The sequence below is a fragment of the Rutilus rutilus genome (assembly GCF_951802725.1).
Source record: "Rutilus rutilus genome assembly, chromosome: 4".
Taxonomy (NCBI): Eukaryota; Metazoa; Chordata; class Actinopteri; order Cypriniformes; family Leuciscidae; genus Rutilus; species Rutilus rutilus.
The window spans coordinates 49,118,102-49,144,556 of NC_140212.1; the positions used below are offsets into that span (position 1 = coordinate 49,118,102).

Below are 26,455 nucleotides of genomic sequence, written 5' to 3' on the forward strand. Positions count from 1 at the left end.
CAGTTCTAGGATGAAAAAAGAATGATGTTTTAAAAGTATTATTACATTGAGCACAATTCCCACAACGATAATTGCCCTTCTGTATAGGACTGAGTAAACTCTGAGATGCACGAGGACTAACACTCTGAAAACGAGCTTGTACCAAGCTATCTTTTAAATTCCTGGCACGTTTATATACAATCAAAGGAGGATGTCTAAAAATATCGTTCAACTCCGGATCAGAAGACAATAAATGCCAGTGTTTTTTAAAAATTGATTTTATCATGTAGGACTTAGGTGAATTGTGTTGTAATACAAGCAAAAGAATACTTTCTTGTTTTCTTTGTCTTCTTTTTTAGCAATTCGGACCGTGTCTTTTTAAAAGCTGTATCGTATCCTTCTTCGACCCAATCCAAAGGATAACCTCTGTTCAAAAATTAATTTTTCATGATTTTCGATTTCTCAATAAAGTCGAAATCAGAATGACAAATCCTCCTCAATCTGTAGAACTGACTCTTAGGTAGCCCTTTTTTTTTAAAAAGTCGGATGAAAACTGGTAGCAAGTAAAAGTGTGTTACGATCAGTCTCTTTTGTAAACAAAGTTGTAGTCAAAATGCCTTCGTTCTTCTGTACCCACATATCGAGGAAGTGTACTCTAGACGAATTAATTTCGGAAGTAAATTCTAAGTCGTCAACCAAGTTATTCAAATATGTCACAAATTCTCGAGCCTCATCGTGATCACCTAAAAAAAATACAAAATATATCGTCAATGTATCTATACCACTTGATGATCTGTGAATAGAAAGGATTCTTTTCTGTATTCAATATATAACTCTCCTCAAAAAACCCCATAAATAAATTGGCATAGTTAGTAGTGGTGTAAATCGGACAGTTCATCACGATACGATACGATATCGATTCTCTCAGCCAGCGATACGATATTTTCCGATACTTCAAAAAATTCCACGATAGGATTCGATTCGATTCAGGGCTATATCGATCGATTAATCGATATTTAGATATTATGTTCACACAACCAGTTACGTTTTTATTAACTCACAAATGCAATCAAAATATATAACATGAACGTTTAATTAAACTCTTTGAAAATTGCACACCCTCTCCCAATTGGGACATTTATAACAGAAGAGGTCATTTGCAAGTACTCCGTTCTTGTTCATTTTCATAAATCATGTTTTTTTTTATTATTGTGCATCCAAGTAATATCAATCAAACTGCAGCTGGGTTGTTTTGATTAATAATAATAATAATAAAAAAAATACAGGTAAATTACAAAATTAAAGTTAATTGAAAGTATGCTTTAATATGTTAAAAGTTTTTTTTTTTTTTTAGCAGAGCAGATACATTCACATTTCATCTTTCTGAGTCAAACAAAACCAAGTAATTGCTATGATAAATAATACAACACTCGATTAATCTTCATAACGTTAATCTCCTCAGCTGATATAGACGCCTGACAAACTTTGTTGTGATAACGTAACGTTACATGCAGTACAGAGAGCTTTTCCCTCACCACTAAACGAGCTGCTTTAGTAAGGGTCCGTGAAAATGTTTCAGGTTTTATTTTATTTTTACGCCCTGAAGTATATCACGAGTTGATTGAAATTTTCCATCCTCGATCACTTTTAGTCAGCTTTGACGAAACTCCTCTTAGCCAGCTCGTCTTTTCAAAGTGACATCTGACCTGAATACTGCGCGCTGAGTCGCTAAAACGGACTTATCGTGTTGTGTTCACCAACAAGGGTGCGAGTGCTTGTCTGTTTCTGCTGTAAAACATGAACTCGTGATGCCTTGACAACGGACAATACCGACTTTTGTGAAAAAAACTTGTTTAGGGTTTAGTCAGTCTTGTCAGGCGTCTTTTTCAGAGGAGGAGATTAATGTTACACACCGGCAGGCGGTTGGTGAGTAAGCGAAAATGTGCGCTTTGGCGGAAGGATGTTACGTGAGAATGTGGAGAGTGGCAAAATAAAGGTGTAAACCAAAATTTTTTAAGTGTGGAATCGATGCATCGTATCGTTAGACGTTATATCGATGCATCGATCCATATCGATGTATCGTTACACCCCTAATAGTTAGGGGCAAAATTCGAGCCCATTGCTGTCCCACTTATCTGAAGGAAAAAAATCCATATCGAAACAAAAATAATTATATTTCAAAAGGTACGAAGCCATCTCGACGATAAAGTCTGATGGTGGATTAGAGTCCTCGCGTAACAAAAGATAATGTCTAAGTGCAATAAGTCCTTTTTCATGTGAGATGTTAGTATATAGACTCGTTATGTCCAAAGTTAATAATAAAGAAAAATCCGGTAAATCATACACCTCAGAAATCTTATTGATAAAATCAGTAGAGTCTCGAATGTAAGATGGTAACGAATAAACAAAAGGTTTAATAAAAATAAAAAAACATAGTGAGATAAAGGAGATAAGAGGGAATTAGTCTGTGCCACAATCGGACGACCTGGAGGATCAATAAGTCTCTTATGAATTTTAGGAAGAGTGTAAAAGACAGGTCTAATCGGATGCTGACAATACAAGAATTTAAATTCTGATTGAGATATCCAACCCTCTGTTTTAGCATTTGTTAAAAATGACAATATCTCAGATTGATAAGTATTGGTAGGATCACTGGGAAGTTTTTTATAAAACCTAATATTCTGTAATTGTGAAAGAATTTCATCTTGGTATTTTTTTGTATCTTGGACTACAATAGCCCCTCCTTTATCAGCAGGTTTTATAATGATACTTGGGTCACTTATCAATTCGGTCAAAGCTCTTTGCTCATTCAATGAAAAATTATGAGAGACTTTTTTACTAGACGAGCAAGTCTCCATCACCTCTTTTTCGACCAAACGACAAAAAGTATGAATAGTGTGGTTAGACACATTAGGGCCAAAATTACTTTTAGGTCTAAAAGGTGTCATAGATGAACTCGATTCTGATTTGGAGAAAAAATACCGTAGTTTCATCTGTCTAAAACATTTGAACAAATCCACTTTTAGACCAAAACAATTAACACCACTAGTAGGCACAAAAGATAGTCCTTTAGATAAAACCACAATTTGATCATCAGATAGTTCTTTTTCAGAAATATTAATTACCGTCTCTTTGAGTAGCTGCGAGTCCACGGTCGTAAATTTCTTTGGGCAGGATTATGGGTCACCCAACCAACCAACCACCCAACAATGTTTAGCCTCATTGTGCACCTTGTGTATATTTTAAATGTAGAAGACACGATATGTAAATATATGAGATGTAGAGCAGTATTTCTCCACTGGTGGGTGGCAGAGTGTGCCGTCTCAGAAACCGCAACAAACGTTCATTTTGTTTGTTTGTTTTTCACAATAAACGTAATGGTCGCTTTGGTGGCCATGGGTCTGTGAAAGCGCTATATAAATGCAGTCCATTTACCATTTCTTCTGTCTGTAATCTGTTAGTCTCTTAAGGACTGTTCCTCAGGTGCATGTGCAAACATTTCATGAACAACAAACCCTTTCCAATAAGAATCTGTAAAGCGTATTTGGATTTTATAACATTCTTTTAAATACAGTATCTTGAAAAAGGGACACTTCTTTATTTGCCTATAATTTAGGCCATTTACTGTCGTTCCAGACCAGCATGAAGAATGAAGATTTATATTCAGCCTCATTTCTGTCTTCATCTGTGTTTAGCACACAAATTAATGTTTTATTTTGGATTACAGATTAAATATTAAACTTGGTTTTATTCATGCATGATTATATATGGTGTAATTTCCTTGAATTGATTTCAAATAAGCCCTGATGGTTCAGAAACACTGCCGAGATGCTGAAGAAACCTCTCTTATGATCAGCTGAGAAAGGCTGTGCTGCTTAATGAAGTGTGGAGCCTGCCATACAGCTTCAGCTTTCAGGATTCACTGATTAACTACTATCTTTAGAAACATTAGAAATGCTGAAAAACATCCATTTCTCTTCGGTTTGTTTTAAATAATCTGAGGACAAACTTTTCTTCATGTAGATTGTTAGCTGGACAAAAACTCATGAGCAAATGGGTAAGAGACTGGAAATGTTTTTTGTCAAAGGTTTCCCCCAACAAAGAGACTCAAACTGGTTTAAATAAAACACACACACACACACACACACACACACAGCTCAAAAGAGTCTGGAGCTGACAGGAGGAAACATTATATTACCATACCGCAGAGAGGAACATGACAGAGATAGAGAGCGGTCTGAGTGTCAGACACACACTGATTCACCACAAGAGCTTTTAAAGCTTCTGTCCTCCATTACAGCTGTGACCAATGAGTCTTCCAGCATTCTGATTGGAGGAGGAGGATGAGTGGGAGGAGCCTAGAGTAATCAGCTCCTTTACCTCTCTCTCTCGAAATGGGGAAGTTTCGTAAGCTATGTTCAGACTGCTATGATCTAATGTTTTCAACTGTTGAAGTGTGTTTGAAAGAGCAGCGCTTCAGATCCAATCAACAGTGTCCTTCACCATAACCGTTTTTCCTTTGGGTGAATATACACCACCATGACCCACAATTGAGGGAATTCACGGTGTAATTTTAGCAAGGTTAATAAAATAAGCATTTAATTTAAGCACTAAATGAATAAAAGAGGCACTGGTGTATCTGCACACATGGCTTGGAAGACGTGGGCAATATTGTTTATTCATTGTGCAACACGAACTGGAGGAAAGCAACCGTTTGTTAAACTGCAGTAGTTTGATAGCTACAAGATCTGCTGCTTTTTGTTTTCTTTTTTGCTGCATTAGAGATTACATTTTCTAACTTCTGTCTTCGCACAGGCACAGTAAGGGGGAAAACTCTGAGTTTAGGGCAATCGATTCGTAGCTCTGCTTCACCTGTGTGATATAGTCACGAGGGGAAATTGGCAGAAATTAATCGATTCTTCATTCATATGCAACAATTATGCAAACAGTATTCCATCTAATCCCCACTTTATAAAGTGAACTGAGCTCATTTCTTAAATCTCTTATTTAAAGAATAAAAAAAACCCTAAGATTCCTTAAATATTATGAAGAAATATTTAACGAAATCCATGTATTTAGAAGATTTCCTAGTGTATTAATGTCTGTATGTTAGTGAAGAAAACACTGTCGAGGAATATATGTCGGCTCATCCGTTATTCTGCGCTGGTCCTGGGCCTCCAGACGACTTTGAGCGTGTCCCTGGTTCCTCCTTGCCTCTTCAGTCTGGAGCTTTAGCGCTGCTGCTTTTTGCTCCAGGTGGATGACGCTCTTCTCACTTAGCCGAGCCTGGACGATGAGGTGGGCGAGGCCCCCGATGATCTTGACCAGCTCTTCGTGGTTGTAGCTCTTGGTCGGCTCATTAGTGAAGACTCAAATTTCATCATTAAATGTTGTTTTTAGTATTATTATTACCTTTTATTAATATGCATAATCAGTAGTATCTTTTATATTTTTTATATACATTCATAATCATTTGTACAATGTATTTTGTGAAGATGTGGGGGGAGAGAGACTTTGTGTGCTGAGTTGGAGACTGGACTATACAAAGCATAGCATAAGGGTATACATTCCAACGTTAATGGAAACCATATGTTCCTCTGCTGAATGTATGTGTTATGTGTATGTGCTATGGGATGAAGTTTTTTTCCTGGTCACCGTATAAAAACCAAGCCTTTGTCTGAAAAGGCAGAGAAGATGATGAGAAACTAGATTGAGGAGGTTCACTGTTGCTGAGTCCCAATTCGCATACTATCCGTCCTAAATAGTATGCGAAACTAGAATTAGTACGTCCCAAATCGTAGTATGTTGAAAAGAGTATTCCAAAGATACCCGGATGGTCTACTATTTCCGGTTAGAATTCGAAGTGCAGATCAATGCACACTCTAACGGCTAATATTGCCCACAACCCATTGCGTGCGGGAGGGAGAAGCTTTGTGGTGATGGTGGTATCTATGGTGATGTAAACATGGCAGCCGGATGCAGCCGCGGAGATTCGCCCTCAGTTTTTAAGTGTAAGAATTCAAATGTTGAACCCTTATTAAAGTTTTATTTTATTGTCTCGTAATATTAATGGGGTTATGTTGTGCCAGAAAGTACCGTGTTTATCTTGTATGGACCGATGAAATAAAAAGTACAGTGTCATGCAAGTGTCTTTTTTTAATGATTTTTTTCTGATGTTTCTGTCTTAGATTTATAAGTTACCTTACTATAAACCCTTATGAAAATAAACACCTTTTACTACACTAACCATAGTTTAACCACACTGACTTATGTGTAGTAATACTGTGGCTGTACAAATGTTAACTTTATCAATCCAACCAAAGAAACATGGTTACTAACGTTACACTTTTACTATAGTACAAGCATGGTTCATTTTCATTGGGGTATTTTTGAGTATTATAGGCTACATAAGTATAAAATACGTTAAACAATAGTTATACTATAAACTTTAAATATTTTAGCTTTCGTTACACACATTGCACATGAACGTCAGAACCACCCGCCTCACAAACGACCTGCGTTTGGTTGATCTACGACGACAGCCTGCTTCACTCACAATTTGGTAGGACACATTGTAAATGTATTTTGGAAAAAACTATGAGGAAAAAAAGATGGGAATAGTAAATACAGTTATATTGGACATATAAGAATGAATGAAATGTAAAATGTTTTGTTAACAGTCATGGTGTGTAACAAAGGCAACCACGTTCTCGTTCACGTTGCATGACGTCATCGAAGTATGTCCCAGAACGTGCATACTCTTTTGCTACACACTCAAAAGTATGTACTTTTTCCTCACAAAAAAAGTACATACTTTTAGGTCGTAGTATAAGTAGGCGAATTGGGACTCAGCCTGTCTCTTCTTTCCTCTGTCTTATATAATTAAAGGCCATGTTGCAGGTTTTTTTTTTTCATCGAATTTGTGCAGTTTACTTGTTGGTAATAAACATTTAAACTGTTATCCATTGTATTTTATGTTGTTGGGTATCACAAAACGCAATATAATACGAAAAAGTAGGCTATCTTACAGCGGTTTGCAACGATTCTCCTTTCCGCCACAATGCATTCCATTACGTCACGTTGGGGAGAGAATATTCCAAAGCCCGCCTTGAGAGCGTTGAGAGTGACTAGAGAGACGAGTAGACGAGAGTATTCAGATAGCGCAGATTATACAACACATCTCTAGTCACCTATAACTGTTTAAGCTGGTTCATAAGTAACTATAAGATAGATGTTCTAGATAAGATATAAGTTAGATTCATAACTATAATCGTATTAAAACAGGTGGCGTACGCCGTTTTTAACCATGTAAACACTTGAATCGCACTAACTGAAGTGCGCGTGTGTTTTTGTAACGCACCTTAAGCGCGTATTCATTTTAAACTTGACATTAGGAAGTTTTCCCTGAACTCTGTCAACACGACTCACTGTCAGCAGTCTGCCTTCATCCAGAAACAGCTCAAATAACGTGACAGCAGTGTATAACTGTTACAGGCACCGACATAATATTTCTGTCTTCATCACGGCACAGAATAACAAAATACGTCCATAAGAACCCGTTTGTTATTTAACGTACGTAATTACGCGCATGCGTGAAACGGATCGTGCAGGTGGAACGGATCGTGTACCGACAACAAGCTTTCCAACGCAGTTTCCATGGGACGGCACCGCCGGCGCCCACACAAGCACCTGCCAAACAGCGACAGACACGCGACGGCTGTGTTTGCAACATTTTCACCGGAGGAAGAGGTAAACGCTTAGAAACACTTGGCAATGATGCTGTTACTGGAGCTAGTAGGCTACCATCAAAACGTGGGATAACTAATCATTAATGTGTTTACCACGTTGGGGGAAAGACTTAATTAGGGATTATCTGGAGGGGGTGGATAACAGGTGGGACTGGCAAATTAGCCCATAGCTAGCATGATGCCTTCTATTTCTAGATGAAGACAAAGTTTACCGGTACTGATCTGAACTAATGTCATGATCACTGCCACTAGATATAAAGAAAACGTTGATTTTTCACTCATTTTTCCCAGTCAGTCGCCACAGTTCTAATACAAACTGTATTGGCTGAGGCTACCTTTCCTCCGCTTCTCCCCAACGTGACGTCATCACCGAATTGCGTAAAAAAACCGTTCATACCAAAAAAACGTAAAAAACTGTGGTCTTTAAGACCATTTTTGAGACATTTTAAAAATGGTATACATATCTTGAGTGATTAATGTACCCATTGATCAACAGTGGTGGTTAACCTGCAACATGGCCTTTAAATAAATAAGAGATCTCTTGGCAAAATCACTGGTGTCTGTTTCCATGAAATTAAACAACAGGGGAAAGCAAGATTTTTAAATCAACAGCTTGGCGTCACTAAGAACAGGATTGCATAAGGCATTGGTCCAGTCATTAAGGTAAAACTTTTTCCTTTATATAAAAGTTCTAAGTCTGCCTGTTGATTGGAGACAATGACTGTAACTGCTAAAAAGAACTGTGTTATTTAAGGAACCTGTGGTTTTACCAATGGATATAAGACATAGTATAATAAAAATAAAATAATTCAATTCAATGTGGCTTTAAATTCAATTTAAAGTTATTTGATATGCTGGGATTGAGACGGATCTTTTTTAGAAAAAAGACCATCTAAACAAAAATTGGGAGAATTAGCTTTAAGACGGTTAAACTATAAATATTTGCTGGTTTCACTGTTTGGTGTTAATGGGTTATGGCGGGACTGTAAAAACGAAGGCAGAGTAATCCCTAAAGTATACCCAGCACGGAAGATTCGTACTCGAGGCGAGGAGGTGAAACACAAGCAAAGCTCGATTGACATGAGTGGTTAAAGTGTGGCGAGTCTGTTTAAAACGATGGCAGGTAAAACTCTAAAGCACGGTAATACACTGGAGTAATACTAGTTAGGATCACGTGTATTTCGGATTTTGACCGTAAAGCTGTTCAAATATTTGAGGATACTGATCCGAGTAAGCTTAAAGAAAAGGGGGAAAAAAAGGAAAAAGGAAACAAAGAAATTAATCTGAGAGAAAATCCACAAATATTTAAAAAAGAAAAAAATGTTTTGATGAACTGGAAACTAAACAAAATACTGAAAAACATTGGAGTTAACTTTGCTCTTAAATTTTCTTTTGTTCTGTGAAGTGAAAGAGAGGGAAAGAGAGTGAAGCAGCCCTTACCTTAGAATTTGCTCCATACCTTCACACACACATATACTGTAGTTTGGAGAAGGAAGGGAGGGAGAGAGAGAGAGAAAAAAAACCTCTGACACACACACGCACACACACATACATGCACATATGCATACACACATACATAGGCTTGCAGTTCTGAGCGCACACACATACATACAGAGGGAGAGAGAGAGAAGCAGAGTACCATAGCCCCAGCCTTAGAGAAACACATTCACACTCACAGACACACACACAGTCCTGCTGTTTGAGAGCATCGCACAGAGTGATAAAACTTTGCAAGATGGCAGAAAGTGACTGTAACAGCAGAACAATTTCAACTTGGTACCTTGAAAGAAAGAACAAGAAACAAGCTAAGCTTTTGAGAAAAGGACTTGACATAAATGCAAATATGGATGCACAGTTACACTGGTTCGAGTCTCAAAAAGACAAGATAAAATCACAAGCATTTCCAATACTGGCAGCTCATTGGATTGTAAAGCAAGGTGACCTGCGTGAAGTTGGCCCCCCACCCAACGCAAAACGTCGTCAAACTATGCTCAATCGTTTGTGCTCCGTTTGTGCTGGTTTGTGCTGTAAAAAATTTCGTTTGTGCTGTTTCGGTTTTTTAGATATTAAAAGATTATTTTTAGGTCATTCTGAGGTCACTCAGCCCCCCCACATGCTCCAAATTCACCCAAAATAGTCTCGTTCGTTTGTGCTTCGTTTGTGCTGGTTTGTGCCGGTAAAAGTTTCGTTTGTGCTGCGTTGGGTTTTAAAATATCAGAAATTGAATTATAGGCGATGACGTCACCAGCCCCCCCACATGCTCCAAATTCACCCAAAATAGATGCAATCGTTTGTGCACCGTTTGTGCTGGTTTGTGCTGAAAAAAGTTTCGTTTGAGCTGCTTCAGTTTTTTAGATATTTAAAATAATATTGTGTGGTCATTCTGAGGTCACTCAGCCCCCCACATGCTCCAAATTCACCCAAAATAGGCTCGTTCGTTTGTGCTTCGTTTGTGCTGGTTTGTGCCGGTAAAAGTTTCGTTTGTGCTGCGTTGGGTTTTAAAATATCAGAAATTGAATTATAGGCGATGACGTCACCAGCCCCCCCACATGCTCCAAATTCACCCAAAATAGGCTCGTTCGTTTGTGCTTCGTTTGTGCTGGTTTGTGCCGGTAAAAGTTTCGTTTGTGCTGCGTTGGGTTTTAAAATATTAGACATTAAATTATTGTTGATGACGTCACCAGCCCCCCCACATGCTCCAAATTTACCCAAAATAGGCTCGTTCGTTTGTGCTCCGTTTGTGCTGGTTTGTGCTGTAAAAAGTTTCGTTTGTGCTGTTTCGGTTTTTTAGATATTAAAATAATATTTTTAGGTCATTCTGAGGTCACTCAGCCCCCCACATGCTCCAAATTTACCCAAACTAGTCTCGTTCGTTTGTGCTTCGTTTGTGCTGGTTTGTGCCGGTAAAAGTTTCGTTTGTGCTGCGTCGGGTTTTAAAATATTAGACATTAAATTATTGTTGATGACGTCACCAACCCAAAATAGTCTCGTTCGTTTGTGCTCCGTTTGTGCACAACTAACTGAATGGGAGAGACACTGAATTTGAGAGAATTCTAGACGGTGCACCAGCCCACTTTTTTAACAGTAGACTAGTTAAAGTAACAAGGTAAGACCTAAAGAATCGGCAAGCCAAATCATAATATTCACTTAGGTTATATGTTGTCCTGTGCGTTTTCAACTTTTAACGAACACTGCGGATCACAGGATGTGGATGCAACACAAACTTCAAGGTAAGTGTTTTTACTTACTATATGTTGTGTTTTGTTAATAACATATGAAAATTGTCACAAATACATGCACCATAATCTGTTTGCTGCGTTTATACTCGTGTGTAAAGGTCTATAGGCTACAGTAGGCTGGGGTGAACAGTTTGGATTCTTCTTCTTTTTTTGTGTCTCTTAAGCTCACTATAGGCTAATTTTTTTTTTTTTTTTTTTTTTTTGATGAAACATACACTGATATTGTGAAATATTATTACAATTTAAAGTAGCTATTTTCGGTTTTAATATAATTACAATGTCATTTATTCCTGTGATGTAAAAGCTGAATTTTCTGTATCATTAGACCTACTCCAGTTTTCAATTTCACATGATACTTTAGAAATTATAGTAAAATGTTGATTGTATGCTCAATAATTATTGGTGCTCAGTTAAGAAAGGCTCTTAATTTTGATCAATGTTGATCATCCTTTTTTTTATTATTATGTCCTTGCTAAATAAAAGTATTATTTTTCATATTACTTATCCAAAATCTTTGAATTGCTGTTTATATTGGTTTTCAGAAGAAGAAAAGAACAAGCAGCACAACTGTTTTCAACATTGATGTTTCTTGAGCATCAAATTCATAACATCAGTAGCTATATTAGAATGTTTTCTGAAGGATCATGTGACACTGAACTAATGATGCTAAAATTCAGCTTTGATTACAAGAATAAATTACTTTACTATATATTCACATATAAAACTGCAGTATTACATTGGAATAATATTTCACAATATTACTGTATTTTTGATAAAATAAATATTGCCTTAGTGAGCATAAGGGAAAATTCAACTTTGAGAAACATTAAAAAATATATTTTTTAAATCTTCTGACTAGTAGGCTACTGTGTGTGTATCTATGTGTCTGTGTGTATATATCATTGAATTACTACTACTACTATTATTATTATTATTATGTATGTGGAAACTCATGACTCAATTAAATCAAAATGATTTAACTTTTGAAATTTAATTTTGTACTATCGAACATCCATTAACAAAAAAAAACCTTTAAAAACTTAAACTTAAAAACACTTAATACTGACAAGTTACAATCTGTCTTCAAACCAAAGATACCACACAAAATAATAGACTTGAGTGCAAACTTCCATAAAATAGCACTCTACTTCTCCTAAGAGTAAGAAAACCAGGGTGTGTGGCATACAAAAAGTTCAACAAAAATAATTTAACTTGTGAAATTAAATATAAATAGTGCAATCAGTCTTTTGTGTATAATACAGCATGTGGGCATATTTTGTTTTTATCTGACGCTCCTGTCACTCCACTTCTCAGGTCGTCATACATCTCCCAGACACATGGAGACCTCCTGCAATAGGCCACATAATGTCCAAGAGCATCCTGGGTTAAGCCTCCTCTAAAAGCAATGACTGCCCGTAAAGTATATCTCTTTCCCTGGAGCATCAGATCGGAGGGAAATTCACTCAAAGGAAATTCTGTGGAGTTGCTTCCCAGGTCAGTGTCAATCCACATAAGTTCTCCCAGACTGTAACTGTGAGAAACTTTCCCTGCACAGAGCACTTTTTCTGAGGTATCTGGCTTGATTGCAGAGGGACACTGTGACGGACTTTGGATCGGCCTGAGGCAGGGGGACTCCGGAAGGTCAAGGCCTTCTTCCACTGCGGTCTGAAGATGAGCCATGCCAGAAGCCTGCAGTACAGCAACAGAAGTACAAACAAATGCAATTTCCCTTGTGACTTGTTTGCTGAGACCACAATACTGTGAAGAGCACTGTTTTGATAATGAAACACAAGTGCGTTTTGTCATTGACTTTTCAATGATAGTGGAGATGTGGCATTGTGCATCGATTTGGAGGGCACCAGACTTCAGTCGGACAGCTTTGAATATTTCACTCAGCAGCTCTGCCCTCTGTATGTAGGCCTGTGCATTCAGACCCTTTGTGGTGATGGATTTCACTAGCTGGAGGAGGTTGTTGGAATCCTCATTGCAAACAATATTTTCAAAAGTGACACTATCACAGTAAGCACAACATAAGCATTGACAAAAAGCATCAAATGCACATGTGTTCAGCAGAGAGATTCTTGATTTCCTGAGTTTAACAGGCTGTTGATTGTTTCCATTTTTCAACAGGTCCACTTTGAGTCTTTTCCCTCTCACAGATGGATCTGCATGGAGCCATTCAGGACAAGGAGAGAGGTATGAACTCCTCTTCCTCTTTTTGGGTGGAACTGCTAATCCTCTCCAGTTTTCAACAGCTTCTTCATCTGTTGGATGGATGTTTGTGACAGTGTCAGACTTCCCAGAGCAGGAAGCATCCATTTCTGGCCTTCCATCTACACTGGAGGTTGTGGTTGGTAGTGGATTGACTCCTGTGTCGATAACTGTCGCAACAGCCTTATCCTCTTCACCTTTTTCTACACTCTTTTGTTTTGCAGAAAAAATACGCATGTTGCCTTCAATGAAGGACAGATGTCGAGCAATGAATCGATCCACTCGAATAGGCAAGTGTTCATGCTTGAAAAGGCCGCGTTTGGTGATTTTAAACTCGGCTTCGACATTGGCTGAACTTGCGGTGATTTTGGAGCTCTGGAAGTGAGGGATCATTACCCCTGTCCAGAGAGGTAAGTAATTTGCAAGCCAGATTATATGTGGAATAATCTCAGGGAGGAAGTGCATATTGTCATGATCACCATTAGATGTGGCAAGTGACCTGCTCTCCTCACATATATCTGTTACCCACTGCTGCAGGTCTGTCTGTGTTTGGTCACATGGATCCAGTTCCTCCAGGTCCGCACCCTCTACATCTGGAATGATGACACACTCTTCTGCAATTCGGGCTTTTAGGTATTTCTTGCACCTTTCTGAAATGAGGGGGGCTCCAGAGCTGTCACTGCCCTCTGTTTCGCTGAAAGCCACAATAGTAATGCATCTTAGTAGCTCTCTTGCATCGTCCATGGATTGTGACATGAGAAGCTGAGCTATTGACCTCACAAAGAAATCTTTAATGCGATGTGGTTTTTTTTTCAAGCAGTCCCACCGGCAGATCATCTTGATGCAGTGTGCAACATCAACCCGCACAAAACAAGGTGGGATTTTTGCTGACTGTCTACCGAGTAAGACACCACAACACTCATTGATGTAGGTCTTAAGATCAGGATGAGAAGTAAAAGCCTTGACCAAAGCTCCGAGCAAAGCCAGAGAAAAGTCACTAACAACCTCTTTTGGAGTAGGTGCACCTGCGCGTATCCATTCTGTCAGCCAATGTGTTATGGCATTAATATCATGTCTCTCTGACAGCATTTGCACCACTGGGACACTTGAGCTCTCACCCCCTGCCACAACACCCTGATATAGGAATATATGGCCAGACTTGCCATTTGGTCTCTGTAGTTTCCTCACCACTGAGCCAGTTGCATCAAAACTCACAGTGGGGTTAGTAGATGTCTTTGATAATGTCTTGTACATATACATTTGTGTTTGACTCCAATAGTGACAGAAAAACTTGTCTAGTCCAATGTCTTTAATGCTACCACTGTGAGGTGCACTGTATTTTAACATCTGCAGTGATAGAATAGGATCCTTGTCGCCTAATTCTAAATCATTTCTCTCTTGCTTTGCTTTGCGCAGGGTGGCCAAATTTGGCAGATGACTTGGCTCAGGATCTCCAAAATCCATCAGCTTTCTTGCCTCTGATGCACTCCATACATGGGGTTCCTTTCTTCCCTCACACAGTTCTTTAGATATCTGCACACGCAAGTTACCAGACATCGCACGCTTGGAACAGCCAGTATGCAGGGAGTCATCAGGGTTTTTCAGCGAACACCTGAACATCATTGTGCTGTTTATTTCAGGCTTTTTGTCACATTTTATGTGAATGTGGCCACGACACTCCTTACAGTTGCCTCTGATAACAATATATTTGTCTGTGACTGATGGATAGACCTTGGCTCTTTTGAAAGCAAATGTGCAGGGGCATTTGACTTCTTGCCAAATGTGATGATTTATCACATGCGTCCAGATACCAGGCTTCAAAACTGTGTATTCCCTTTTTTTTGTTTTAGAGAACTTGTTTTTGTATGTTACAGTTTCAGGCATAAATTCAATCCATTTCTGAAATGGAACTTCAAAATCAAAAGTGCAGCAATCTTTTGGACTGAAGGAAAGGGACCCTGGCTCAAAATCAGTGTCATCACTACTTCCACTTGTTTCATGATCACTTTCATGAGTAAACCCTAAAGCATTCCAGATGTTGTGTCTGTTTAATTTAACAAAAGTGTATAGTGCCTTTGCAGTGATCTTGTTGTCTAGCTGTTTACTAAGCTCTGTCCAGATGCTCTGATTAGGAGTAGCTATGTTGCCATTTTGGACTATGGCCTCTTTCGATGAACACAGGACTGTGAAAATGGAATCCCTATCGACTGCTGGTTTCTTGGGCATCTGGCATAAGCAAAACATAATAACCCTCAATTATCCTGAATCCAAAAAATATGTACAGCATAAATTTGTTTTAATATTACTGTATTGGTCTGAATATAAGGATAATATAATATAGTTAGGATAATGTAGATGGATAATATATCTTATATTAGGACCAATATGGTAATGTTGTTGACCCAGATTGTCAGTGTTTATTAAACCGAAAACTCATTGCTAACACTAATATCACTAATTTAGATATGAAATGTTAAATACAGTTGCACATGTGACCCATGGTCGTTTTTTAATACTAAAAAGCAACTTTGTGCAACTGTAATCAGCATTTCATGGCTAAATTAGTAACATAAGTGTTATTAATTAGGTTTCTGTTCAATAACAAGTCTTAGCTCTCTTGAATGTTGTACAATTTTTCTTGAAGCTACTAATATTGTAACTGACAGGTTTAAAACAATGTATACTTACATTGGCCAGAAATTTGGATTAGTAACGACTTTTGTAGTTTGATTTATATCGACCTTTTCTCCACTAACTCTACACCATTTTATACAAGCAAGAGCATTCTTGAACAGAAGTGTCACTTGGCCCTAGTGGTGGCAGTGAAGTGTAGCAGATGAGACTCGTAAAAATAAAAATAAAATACAACCAGGAGAGACTGAAGTGAAGATAATTGTTTATTGAACACATTATATGATGACAGGATGTCTTCGTCAATTCTACTTCAAAAGTGTGCTCACCTCGAGGATAGGTTGCTGTTCTCTTGCCCAAAAATGCTGAAGTTACATTGGCACACGCGCACAAATTTTGCTCAGAGAGAAAGAGGTGACGCCATCAACAATAATTTAATGTCTAATATTTTAAAACCCGACGCAGCACAAACGAAACTTTTACCGGCACAAACCAGCACAAACGAAGCACAAACGAACGAGACTAGTTTGGGTAAATTTGGAGCATGTGGGGGGCTGAGTGACCTCAGAATGACCTAAAAATATTATTTTAATATCTAAAAAACCGAAACAGCACAAACGAAACTTTTTACAGCACAAACCAGCACAAACGGAGCACAAACGACCGAGCCTATTTTGGGTAAATTTGGAGCATGTGGGGGGGCTGGTGACGTCATCAACAATAATTTAATGTCTAATATTTTAAAACCCAACGCAGCACAAACGAAACTTTTACCGGCACAAACCAGCACAAACGAAGCACAAACGAACGAGCCTATTTTGGGTGAATTTGGAGCATGTGGGGGGCTGAGTGACCTCAGAATGACCACACAATATTATTTTAAATATCTAAAAAACTGAAGCAGCACAAACGAAACTTTTTTCAGCACAAACCAGCACAAACGGTGCACAAACGATTGCATCTATTTTGGGTGAATTTGGAGCATGTGGGGGGGCTGGTGACGTCATCGCCTATAATTCAATTTCTGATATTTTAAAACCCGACGCAGCACAAACGAAACTTTTACCGGCACAAACCAGCACAAACGAAGCACAAACGAACGAGACTATTTTGGGTGAATTTGGAGCATGTGGGGGGGCTGGTGACCTCAGAATGACCTAAAAATAATCTTTTAATATCTAAAAAACCGAAACAGCACAAACGAAATTTTTTACAGCACAAACGGAGCACAAACGATTGAGCATAGTTTGACGACGTTTTGCGTTGGGTGGGGGGCCAACTTCACGCAGGTAGCAAGGTGGAATTTGTTGCGATCCAAATGGCGGTCCAGTTCCACTTGCTGAAGCAATGAAGCCTCAAGTTGAAGCATTTAATAAGTTGAACAAAATCATGTCCATTAAATGTTCAGATGGAGAAAATGCAACCAATGATGATTTGTTTGATCCAGATTGGACAAATATAATAACTGAAGCGGAAAGAAAATATTCACAACTACCAGTGAAATCCGCAACCACAGTAACGCCTCCTCCTTATAAACCAATCTATCCAGCTTTGCCTGAACAATATACAAGTTCATCTAAACCTTTGACACAGTCTCAAGCTTCGAGATCAAATGGAGGTCCAGTTGACAAGATGTACATTGCATCTGCACAAGCAGCTCCAGTAATAACAAGATCTAAATCAGTCCAGCCAGACAGAGACATGTTACGATGTACACCAGCTCGTAATTATGGATCTGACTGGGGTGATGACACAAGAGATGACGACATGATCACAGTTGACAAGATCGGTCCTGATTTTTCTTCACCTGCTGTCAAACTAAAATCTACTGCCTAGCTCATTTTCTCATGGGCGTAAAATATTTTTTTGGCGGGCAAAGCAGAGACAGGGGAGGTAACATTTCCTCCTTATAACGTCATAAGGAGGAGATTCAAGATCAGCCTGATTGAGCTTCCATTTTCTCAAAGGTAGAGACAGATTGCAAAAGCTCGATTTACACCGATTCAAATTTCTAGAAACTTGGGGACCATATACAGGCTAGGGGAACTCATATTAATGTTAAAAAACCTCAGAAAGTGGAGATTTCATGTCATGGGACCTTTAATACACAATAGATATCATCAATGCACTTTTTGGATAAAACTGCGGTGTATTTTGGCCATGATCAATGCAATGTCACTTTAATTCATTGTAAGCGGCGCAGCAAAAATAGACTCTGTGCCGAAACGATCGCGGCACTGCTGCTTCTGCTCTGCTCCGCCTCTGCGTGCGGTGTGAATGCTCTAATCTGATATAATGGGCGCCGAAAAAAAACAGTACAGTTCCTAAAAGCACATTACTGGCTTTGCAAACACTGTGGCACTTTTATTTTTTTATTTGTTTACATGCCTGCTGGGTATTTTAAGTTGAGGTGCTATTTGTTTATATATTAGACTTTTTTTATGTTTACTGTTGCACTAAAGTCCAAAAGTGAAGAATTTATGTTATTTATTACTTGATTGTTCAAGCTATACCTCACAGAAGTGCTCTGTTTGTTAACAGAGTTGTTGAATGTTAAAACAAGGTGAATTAAATAAAAAATAAGGAACATCCTGTATCTGTTTTTCGCTCTTCTTTATTCTTTTTTATGTATTATAGAAATATCGGATCGGGACTCGGTATCGGTAGATACTCAAAATCAAATGACTCGGAGGCAAAAAAAACTGATCGGGACATCCCTAACACTCACTCTCACACACACACACACACACACACACACTCACTCACTCACTCACTCACTCACTCACTCACTCACTCACTCACTCACTCACTCACTCACTCACTCACTCACTCACTCACTCACTCTCTCTCTCTCTCTCTCTCTCTCTCTCTCTCTCTCTCTCTCTCTCTCTCTCTCTCTCTCTCTCTCTCTCTCACACACACACACACACTCTCTCTCTCTCTCTCTCTCTCTCTCTCTCTCTCTCTCTCTCTCACACACACACTCTCTCTCTCTCTCTCTCTCTCTCTCACACACACACACACACTCTCTCTCTCTCTCTCTCTCTCTCTCTCTCTCTCTCTCTATATATATATCACACACACACACTCTCTCTCTCTCTCTCTCTCTCTCTCTCTCTCACACACACACACACACACTCTCTCTCTCTCTCTCTCTCTCTCTCTCTATATATATATCACACACACACACTCTCTCTCTCTCTCTCTCTCACACACACACACACACACACACATGTCTGGTTCACTATCTTTGTGGGGACTCTCCATAGACGTAATGGTTTTTATACCGTACAAACTGTACATTCTATCCCCTTACACTAACCCTACCCCTAAACCTACCCATCACACACACACACACTAACCCTACCCCTAAACCTACCCATCACAGGAAACATTCTGCATTTTTACTTTCTCAAAACAACTCATCCTGTGTGATTTATAAGCCTTTTGAAAAGTGGGGACCGCTGGCTGGTGTAGGTGATCTCAGGTTTTCCTATTCTTATGGGGACATTTGGTCCCCACAATGTAATATAAACAAGGGCACACATACACACACACACACACACACACACACACACACACTCCCTCTCTGGCCTGCAGAGGTTTGCGGCCGCTCGTAGGGAGAAGCTGACCCTGACATCAAGGGGGGACCCTGGGCTCCCCAATTCCCAGAGGTTAGGGTTAACACACACACACTCACTCACTATCACACACACACACACACACACGTCTGGTTCACTATCTTTGTGGGGACTCTCCATAGACGTAATGGTTTTTATACCGTACAAACTGTATATTCTATCCCCTTACACTAACCCTACCCCTAAACCTACCCATCACACACACACACACACACACACACACACACACTAACCCTACCCCTAAACCTACCCATCACACACACACACACACACACACACTAACCCTACCCCTAAACCTACCCATCACAGGAAACATTCAGCATTTTTACTTTCTCAAAACAACTCATCCTGTGTGATTTATAAGCCTTTTGAAAAGTGGGGACCGCTGGCTGGTCCCCACAATGTAGGTGATCTCAGGTTTTACTATTCTTATGGGGACATTTGGTCCCCACAATGTAATATAAACAAGGGCACACATACACACACACACACACACACACACACACACACACTCACTCCCTCTCTGGCCTGCGGAGATTAGCAGCCGCTCATGGGGAGGAGCTCATTGTAACATCGGTGGAGCGGACTGGGCTCCCCAATTTCCCAGAGGTTAGGGTTAACACACACACACACACACTCAAGGCCACACTGGACCGGCGCACGTGCCCAGGTCACACATCTAAAAATGCAATGAACAAAAATAATAATAAAAAAAAACAATGCAGCATCCGGTCAGTAATATTTACACCTACGGCCAGAGGAAGGGGTTGGCGGTCGACTTCATTAAAGAAGGCCACACTGGACTGGCGCACTCCCCAAGGTACTACTAGCTTGCTACTAGCCGCCAGTTAATGCATAAAAGAAGAAGAAACTCGGACGAACATCAAAATTCAATGAACAAAAAAAAAATGCATCCAGTGAGCAAACTGTGCACGTACGGCCAGAGGACAGGGATGGCGGTTCATTAAGGAAGGCCACACTGGACCCCTGAACGGCCTAAGGTAACACATCTAGTGAACTCTCTCAGCCGCTGCTGTTTCTGTGAGTTTACTCCTGTAACCTGTTGATCATCAGTACTGGGAATCTGGAACCGGTAACACTAGTGTTGAGGCTCTCGACTGCATTGACTCGGGTTTGCTTGTGTTGGCATGACATGTTTAGCCTCATTGTGCACCTGGAGCTCGTTCTTCGTACGTTGCTTATTACATCCGAGATCAAATGACACATCCAAGATGATATCATCGTGCTGATCATGATCTGGCTTACTCGGTTCTTCGAACACACTTGCCGGATATGATTAGTATCGCTGGATTGAGTCATCTGAGATACTTGCGCGTTCATGCGCTGGTTTAAAAGGGGATATGTATCGATAGTAGAAACACTGATCAGCAACGCTGCTATTGGCTGCTCAGCGTGGGCGTGGCCAAAGAGCGGCTCAGTTTTTCTCCTCAGCAGAGCAAGAACTAATAGTCGAAGTTTATTCGGAATTTTAATGTTTAATCAAAAAATAAAAAAATAAAACGCCAGGGACTAAAACTATTGATTAGCATGCCTCTGCTTTAATTTTGACTGTGTAAATCAGTTCTAATGTCTTTTTTCCGCTTGCAGTGCTACAAAGAGGCGGCCTATAAAAGAAGCTGTAGAACGACCGTTGCGGTTTAAATACTCTGAAATGCCACCGCTGAGTCCAATTACACTGAAGGGAATCTAGTGAGTATCATCTGTGATACCTTTCTCATACTGAAGTACCACAATTGTTCTGAAACTATTGATTAGCATGCCTCTGCTTTAATTTTGACTGTATTTAGACAGAGAAGACTGTTGCTATAGTAACGAACTCAACTTCCATGCGCACCTGATTGACAGATGAACCGTGCGCTCTTATTTCAGTGACCGAAGAAAAGGGCATTTGGCCCTAGTGTTGAAAAAAAACCCACCAGGGAACACCTCAAAGTCTGCAAAAGCCAGGAGAGAGGGCTGGCAAAAAGTAGCAGACAATTTAAATCTGTTAGAAGTGGCCATGCTAGATGTTTTTATCACTTATTAGCCTATATTTTTGTATTTTAATAATTGCATAATTACCTTGTGCATTGTAATGTCAGAGTCACCACACTAGAACATGGGAACAAATAAAAGTGAAGTACAAAAATATTCTACATAATGGTAATTTTTAGTTATATTATAGTCTCTTCTCTTCTATAAAAGGCACTGTTAAATACATGGTTGTCTGTTTATAAAAGCAACCAATAAAAAGGCTGAGAAAAAGAAAAGATCTTACTCTCCTACACTGTAAAATAATTTTTGCTGCATTAAATTAAGGCTGTATAGTCATTTCAACTGTTAAATCTTGAGTAATGATGAATTGCTTTGACTTGTGAAAGTGAAAACTGATAAACTTATGTTAATGTAAAACTATTTATTAAAGAAGAGTTCAAAAAGAGTTATTGATCACATTTTTCCCGAGTGTAGGTCATTGTAATGACATTGTGTTTTCCTCTTTTGTGCACTTTTACATAACACACCAACACTTGTTAACTTAAGTGGACATTTTCTAACTTTCCAAAATAAATAAAGTATAAGACTTTGTAATGTCCATTTGTTTCCATTGCACTGGACAGTGAATAAACCCTCTAAGATAACTGTCATATGGAGGAACTAGCCTACCTGCAAGTGCATAAATAACTTTACTTAATTTATACTTGTATGCTTTATGGCTGCAATATAAGTTGCAGGATTCCACATCTACAGAAAGGCCTACAGAAGAGTCTGCACAGACAGAGGAGACATAGGCCTACAGGTGGGCAGTGTATAGCCAACGTCTCCTTTTTATTTGTTGCATGAGGCATGTGTCTAATATCTCTTGTTGCAGGCACTTGACCACTGGCTTTTCTTTACAAAGAACAACTGAAATAAAACTCAAGGAACTAAGCATATTTGTATTTTATTAAACATTTAATGAAAAGTGTGTTTTTTTTTCAGACACTGACATCTTCCCTTTAGTTAGCCAAAGTTCATTTCATTGTGTGCCCTTGTCCTGGCTAGAGCTGCATTGTAACTGGTTTGGGTCAGGGAATGGGGTCATAAAACACCTGTCTGCAGGCAGGAACATGTCATAATCACCTATGAAGAAATGCAGTTCTGTTAGGATCAGCATAAGTGTATGTAATACAGTGAGCTTGATATTTAATTGTGGAACTTTTCTTACCACTTTCAAATAATGTGCATAAATGTGAATCTCTGAAAATGCTTAAGTCATGCACAGATCCTGGCCATTTTGCTTTCACATTTGTGATATGGAAGATTTTAGTCAAATGCCTTTTTTATTTGATATAATCTGGAATATTAAGAATCACAATAGTAGCTGGGCTGCACATTTACATTGTGAACCCCCTTTCTGTTCACATAATCCCCTTCATTGAGGCCTTGATGGCAGTATAGTCTATGGTACCAATCACGTTAGTTAAAGGGATACTCCACTTTAAAATGAAAATTTTGTCATTACCCTCATGTTGTTTCAGTCCTTTGTGAATTTCTTTCTTCTGCTGAACAGAAGACAGTTTCTGGTCTCATTGACCTCCATAGTATATTTTTTTCCTACTGTGGAAGTCAATGAGACCAGAAACTGTCTGGTTACTGATATTCTTCTAAATATCTTCCTTTCCGTTCAACAGAAGTAAGAAATTCATCAATAAAATCTAGAGAAGAGAAGGGAGCGAGAGGATCCAATCCTACAGCTACTAAAGGAGGATATTAAACACCAGAGGGAGGCGGATGAGAGGAGGCAAGCAGAGGCCAGAGAGAGGGCAAAACGCTTTTTTTTTCTTTTCTTTTTTTGCTGTTGGAGAGGTTGGCAGAAAAATAAAGTCAATTAAATTGAACTGGTTTTGTCTTTGCCCCTTAATTATTTAATATAAACTGTATATCCATTTTTAAAAAACCTTGTTCTTTAGACTGCAATAGAAAAAAAACTTGGTAACAAATAATTAGCATGTGAAGCCTAAAACAATGTATTGAACAATATCTTCACCCTTATTTACAGAGTTTTGTGATTAGGTATTCCAAGCTCTACAAAAGCATTAATTTCATCGTTGTTACATAACATTTTTTATTTAAACATTTCTATATTGACAACTATATAAATGTAGCAGCAAATTCATTTAAACAACATTCTCATATCTGCATCTATATACGACAACTTAAACATTCACAACTATATACAACAACTTAAACATTCAACAACTTAAACATTCACAACTATATACAACAATTTAAACATTCACAACTATATACAACAATTTAAACATTCACAACTATATACAACAATTTAAACATTCACAACTATATACAACAACTTAAACATTCACAACTATATACAACAATTGAAACATTTACAACTATATACAACAACTTAAACATTCACAACTATATACAACAATTTAAACATTCACAACTATATACAACAACTTAAACATTCACAACTATATACAACAATTGAAACATTTACAACTATATACAACAACTTAAACATTCACAACTATATACAACAATTGAAACATTTACAACTATATACAACAACTTAAACATTCACAACTATATACAACAACTTAAACATTCACAACTATATACAACAATTTAAACATTCATAACTATATACAACAACTTAAACATTCACAACTATATACAACAATTGAAACATTTACAACTATATACAACAACTTAAACATTCACAACTATATACAACAATTGAAACATTCACAACTATATACAACAATTTAAACATTCACAACTATATACAACAATTTAAACATTCATAACTATATACAACAATTGAAACATTTGAAACATTTACAACTATATACAACAACTTAAACATTCACAACTATATACAACAATTGAAACATTCACAACTATATACAACAATTTAAACATTCACAAGTATATACAACAATTGAAACATTTGAAACATTTACAACTATATACAACAACTTAAACATTCACAACTATATACAACAATTGAAACATTCACAACTATATACAACAATTTAAGCATTCACAACTATATACAACAATTTAAACATTCATAACTATATACAACAACTTAAACATTCACAACTATATACAACAATTTAAACATTCACAACTATATACAACAACTTAAAAATTCATAACTATATACAACAACTTAAACATTCACAACTATATACAACAATTGAAACATTCACAACTATATACAACAATTTAAACATTCACAACTATATACAACAATTTAAACATTCATAACTATATACAACAACTTAAACATTCACAACTATATACAACAATTTAAACATTCACAACTATATACAACAACTTAAAAATTCATAACTATATACAACAACTTAAACATTCACAACTATATACAACAACTTAAACATTCACAACTATATACAACAATTGAAACATTTACAACTATATACAACAACTTAAACATTCACAACTATATACAACAATTGAAACATTCACAACTATATACAACAATTGAAACATTCACAACTATATACAACAATTGAAACATTTACAACTATATACAACAACTTAAACATTCACAACTATATACAACAATTTAAACATTCACAACTATATACAACAATTTAAACATTCACAACTATATACAACAATTTAAACATTCATAACTATATACAACAACTTAAACATTCACAACTATATACAACAATTGAAACATTTACAACTATATACAACAACTTAAACATTCACAACTATATACAACAATTGAAACATTCACAACTATATACAACAATTTAAACATTCATAACTATATACAACAACTTAAACATTCACAACTATATACAACAATTTAAACATTCACAACTATATACAACAATTTAAACATTCACAACTATATACAACAATTTAAACATTCACAACTATATACAACAACTTAAACATTCACAACTATATACAACAATTTAAACATTCACAACTATATACAACAATTTAAACATTCACAACTATATACAACAACTTAAACATTCACAACTATATACAACAACTTAAACATTCACAACTATATACAACAATTGAAACATTCACAACTATATACAACAATTTAAACATTCATAACTATATACAACAACTTAAACATTCACAACTATATACAACAATTTAAACATTCACAACTATATACAACAATTTAAACATTCACAACTATATACAACAACTTAAACATTCACAACTATATACAACAATTGAAACATTCACAACTATATACAACAATTGAAACATTCACAACTATATACAACAATTGAAACATTCACAACTATATACAACAATTGAAACATTCACAACTATATACAACAATTGAAACATTCACAACTATATACAACAACTTAAACATTCACAACTATATACAACAATTTAAACATTCACAACTATATACAACAATTTAAACATTCACAACTATATACAACAACTTAAACATTCACAACTATATACAACAATTTAAACATTCACAACTATATACAACAATTTAAACATTCACAACTATATACAACAACTTAAACATTCACAACTATATACAACAATTTAAACATTCACAACTATATACAACAATTTAAACATTCACAACTATATACAACAACTTAAACATTCACAACTATATACAACAACTTAAACATTCACAACTATATACAACAATTGAAACATTCACAACTATATACAACAATTGAAACATTCACAACTATATACAACAATTGAAACATTCACAACTATATACAACAATTGAAACATTCACAACTATATACAACAATTGAAACATTCACAACTATATACAACAATTTAAACATTCATAACTATATACAACAACTTAAACATTCACAACTATATACAACAACTTAAACATTCACAACTATATACAACAACTTAAACATTCACAACTATATACAACAATTTAAACATTCACAACTATATACAACAATTTAAACATTCACAACTATATACAACAACTTAA

General features: G+C 37.2%; 1 protein-coding gene and 1 long non-coding RNA gene across 6 annotated transcripts in view; one reads left to right on the top strand and one right to left on the bottom strand.

The window, feature by feature from the left end:
- The window catches only part of LOC311289564 (uncharacterized protein), a 401,792-nt gene that overhangs the window by 116,221 nt on the left and 259,116 nt on the right, over window positions 1-26,455 (bottom strand). The window lies entirely within an intron of this gene.
- Window positions 10,266-15,457, top strand: LOC311289993. Of its 5 annotated transcripts, none has more exons than XR_014627264.1 (7): window positions 10,266-10,957; window positions 12,281-12,460; window positions 12,556-12,985; window positions 13,097-13,587; window positions 13,715-13,810; window positions 13,998-14,398; window positions 14,594-15,457. It is a non-coding gene; the product is annotated as an uncharacterized lncRNA (long non-coding RNA). The 5 variants fall into 5 exon arrangements; XR_014627266.1 differs by lacking the exon at window positions 10,266-10,957 and having other exon boundaries at window positions 11,839-12,460; window positions 13,097-13,162; window positions 13,402-13,587; XR_014627268.1 differs by lacking the exon at window positions 10,266-10,957 and having other exon boundaries at window positions 11,839-12,460; window positions 12,556-12,674; window positions 13,097-13,162; window positions 13,402-13,587.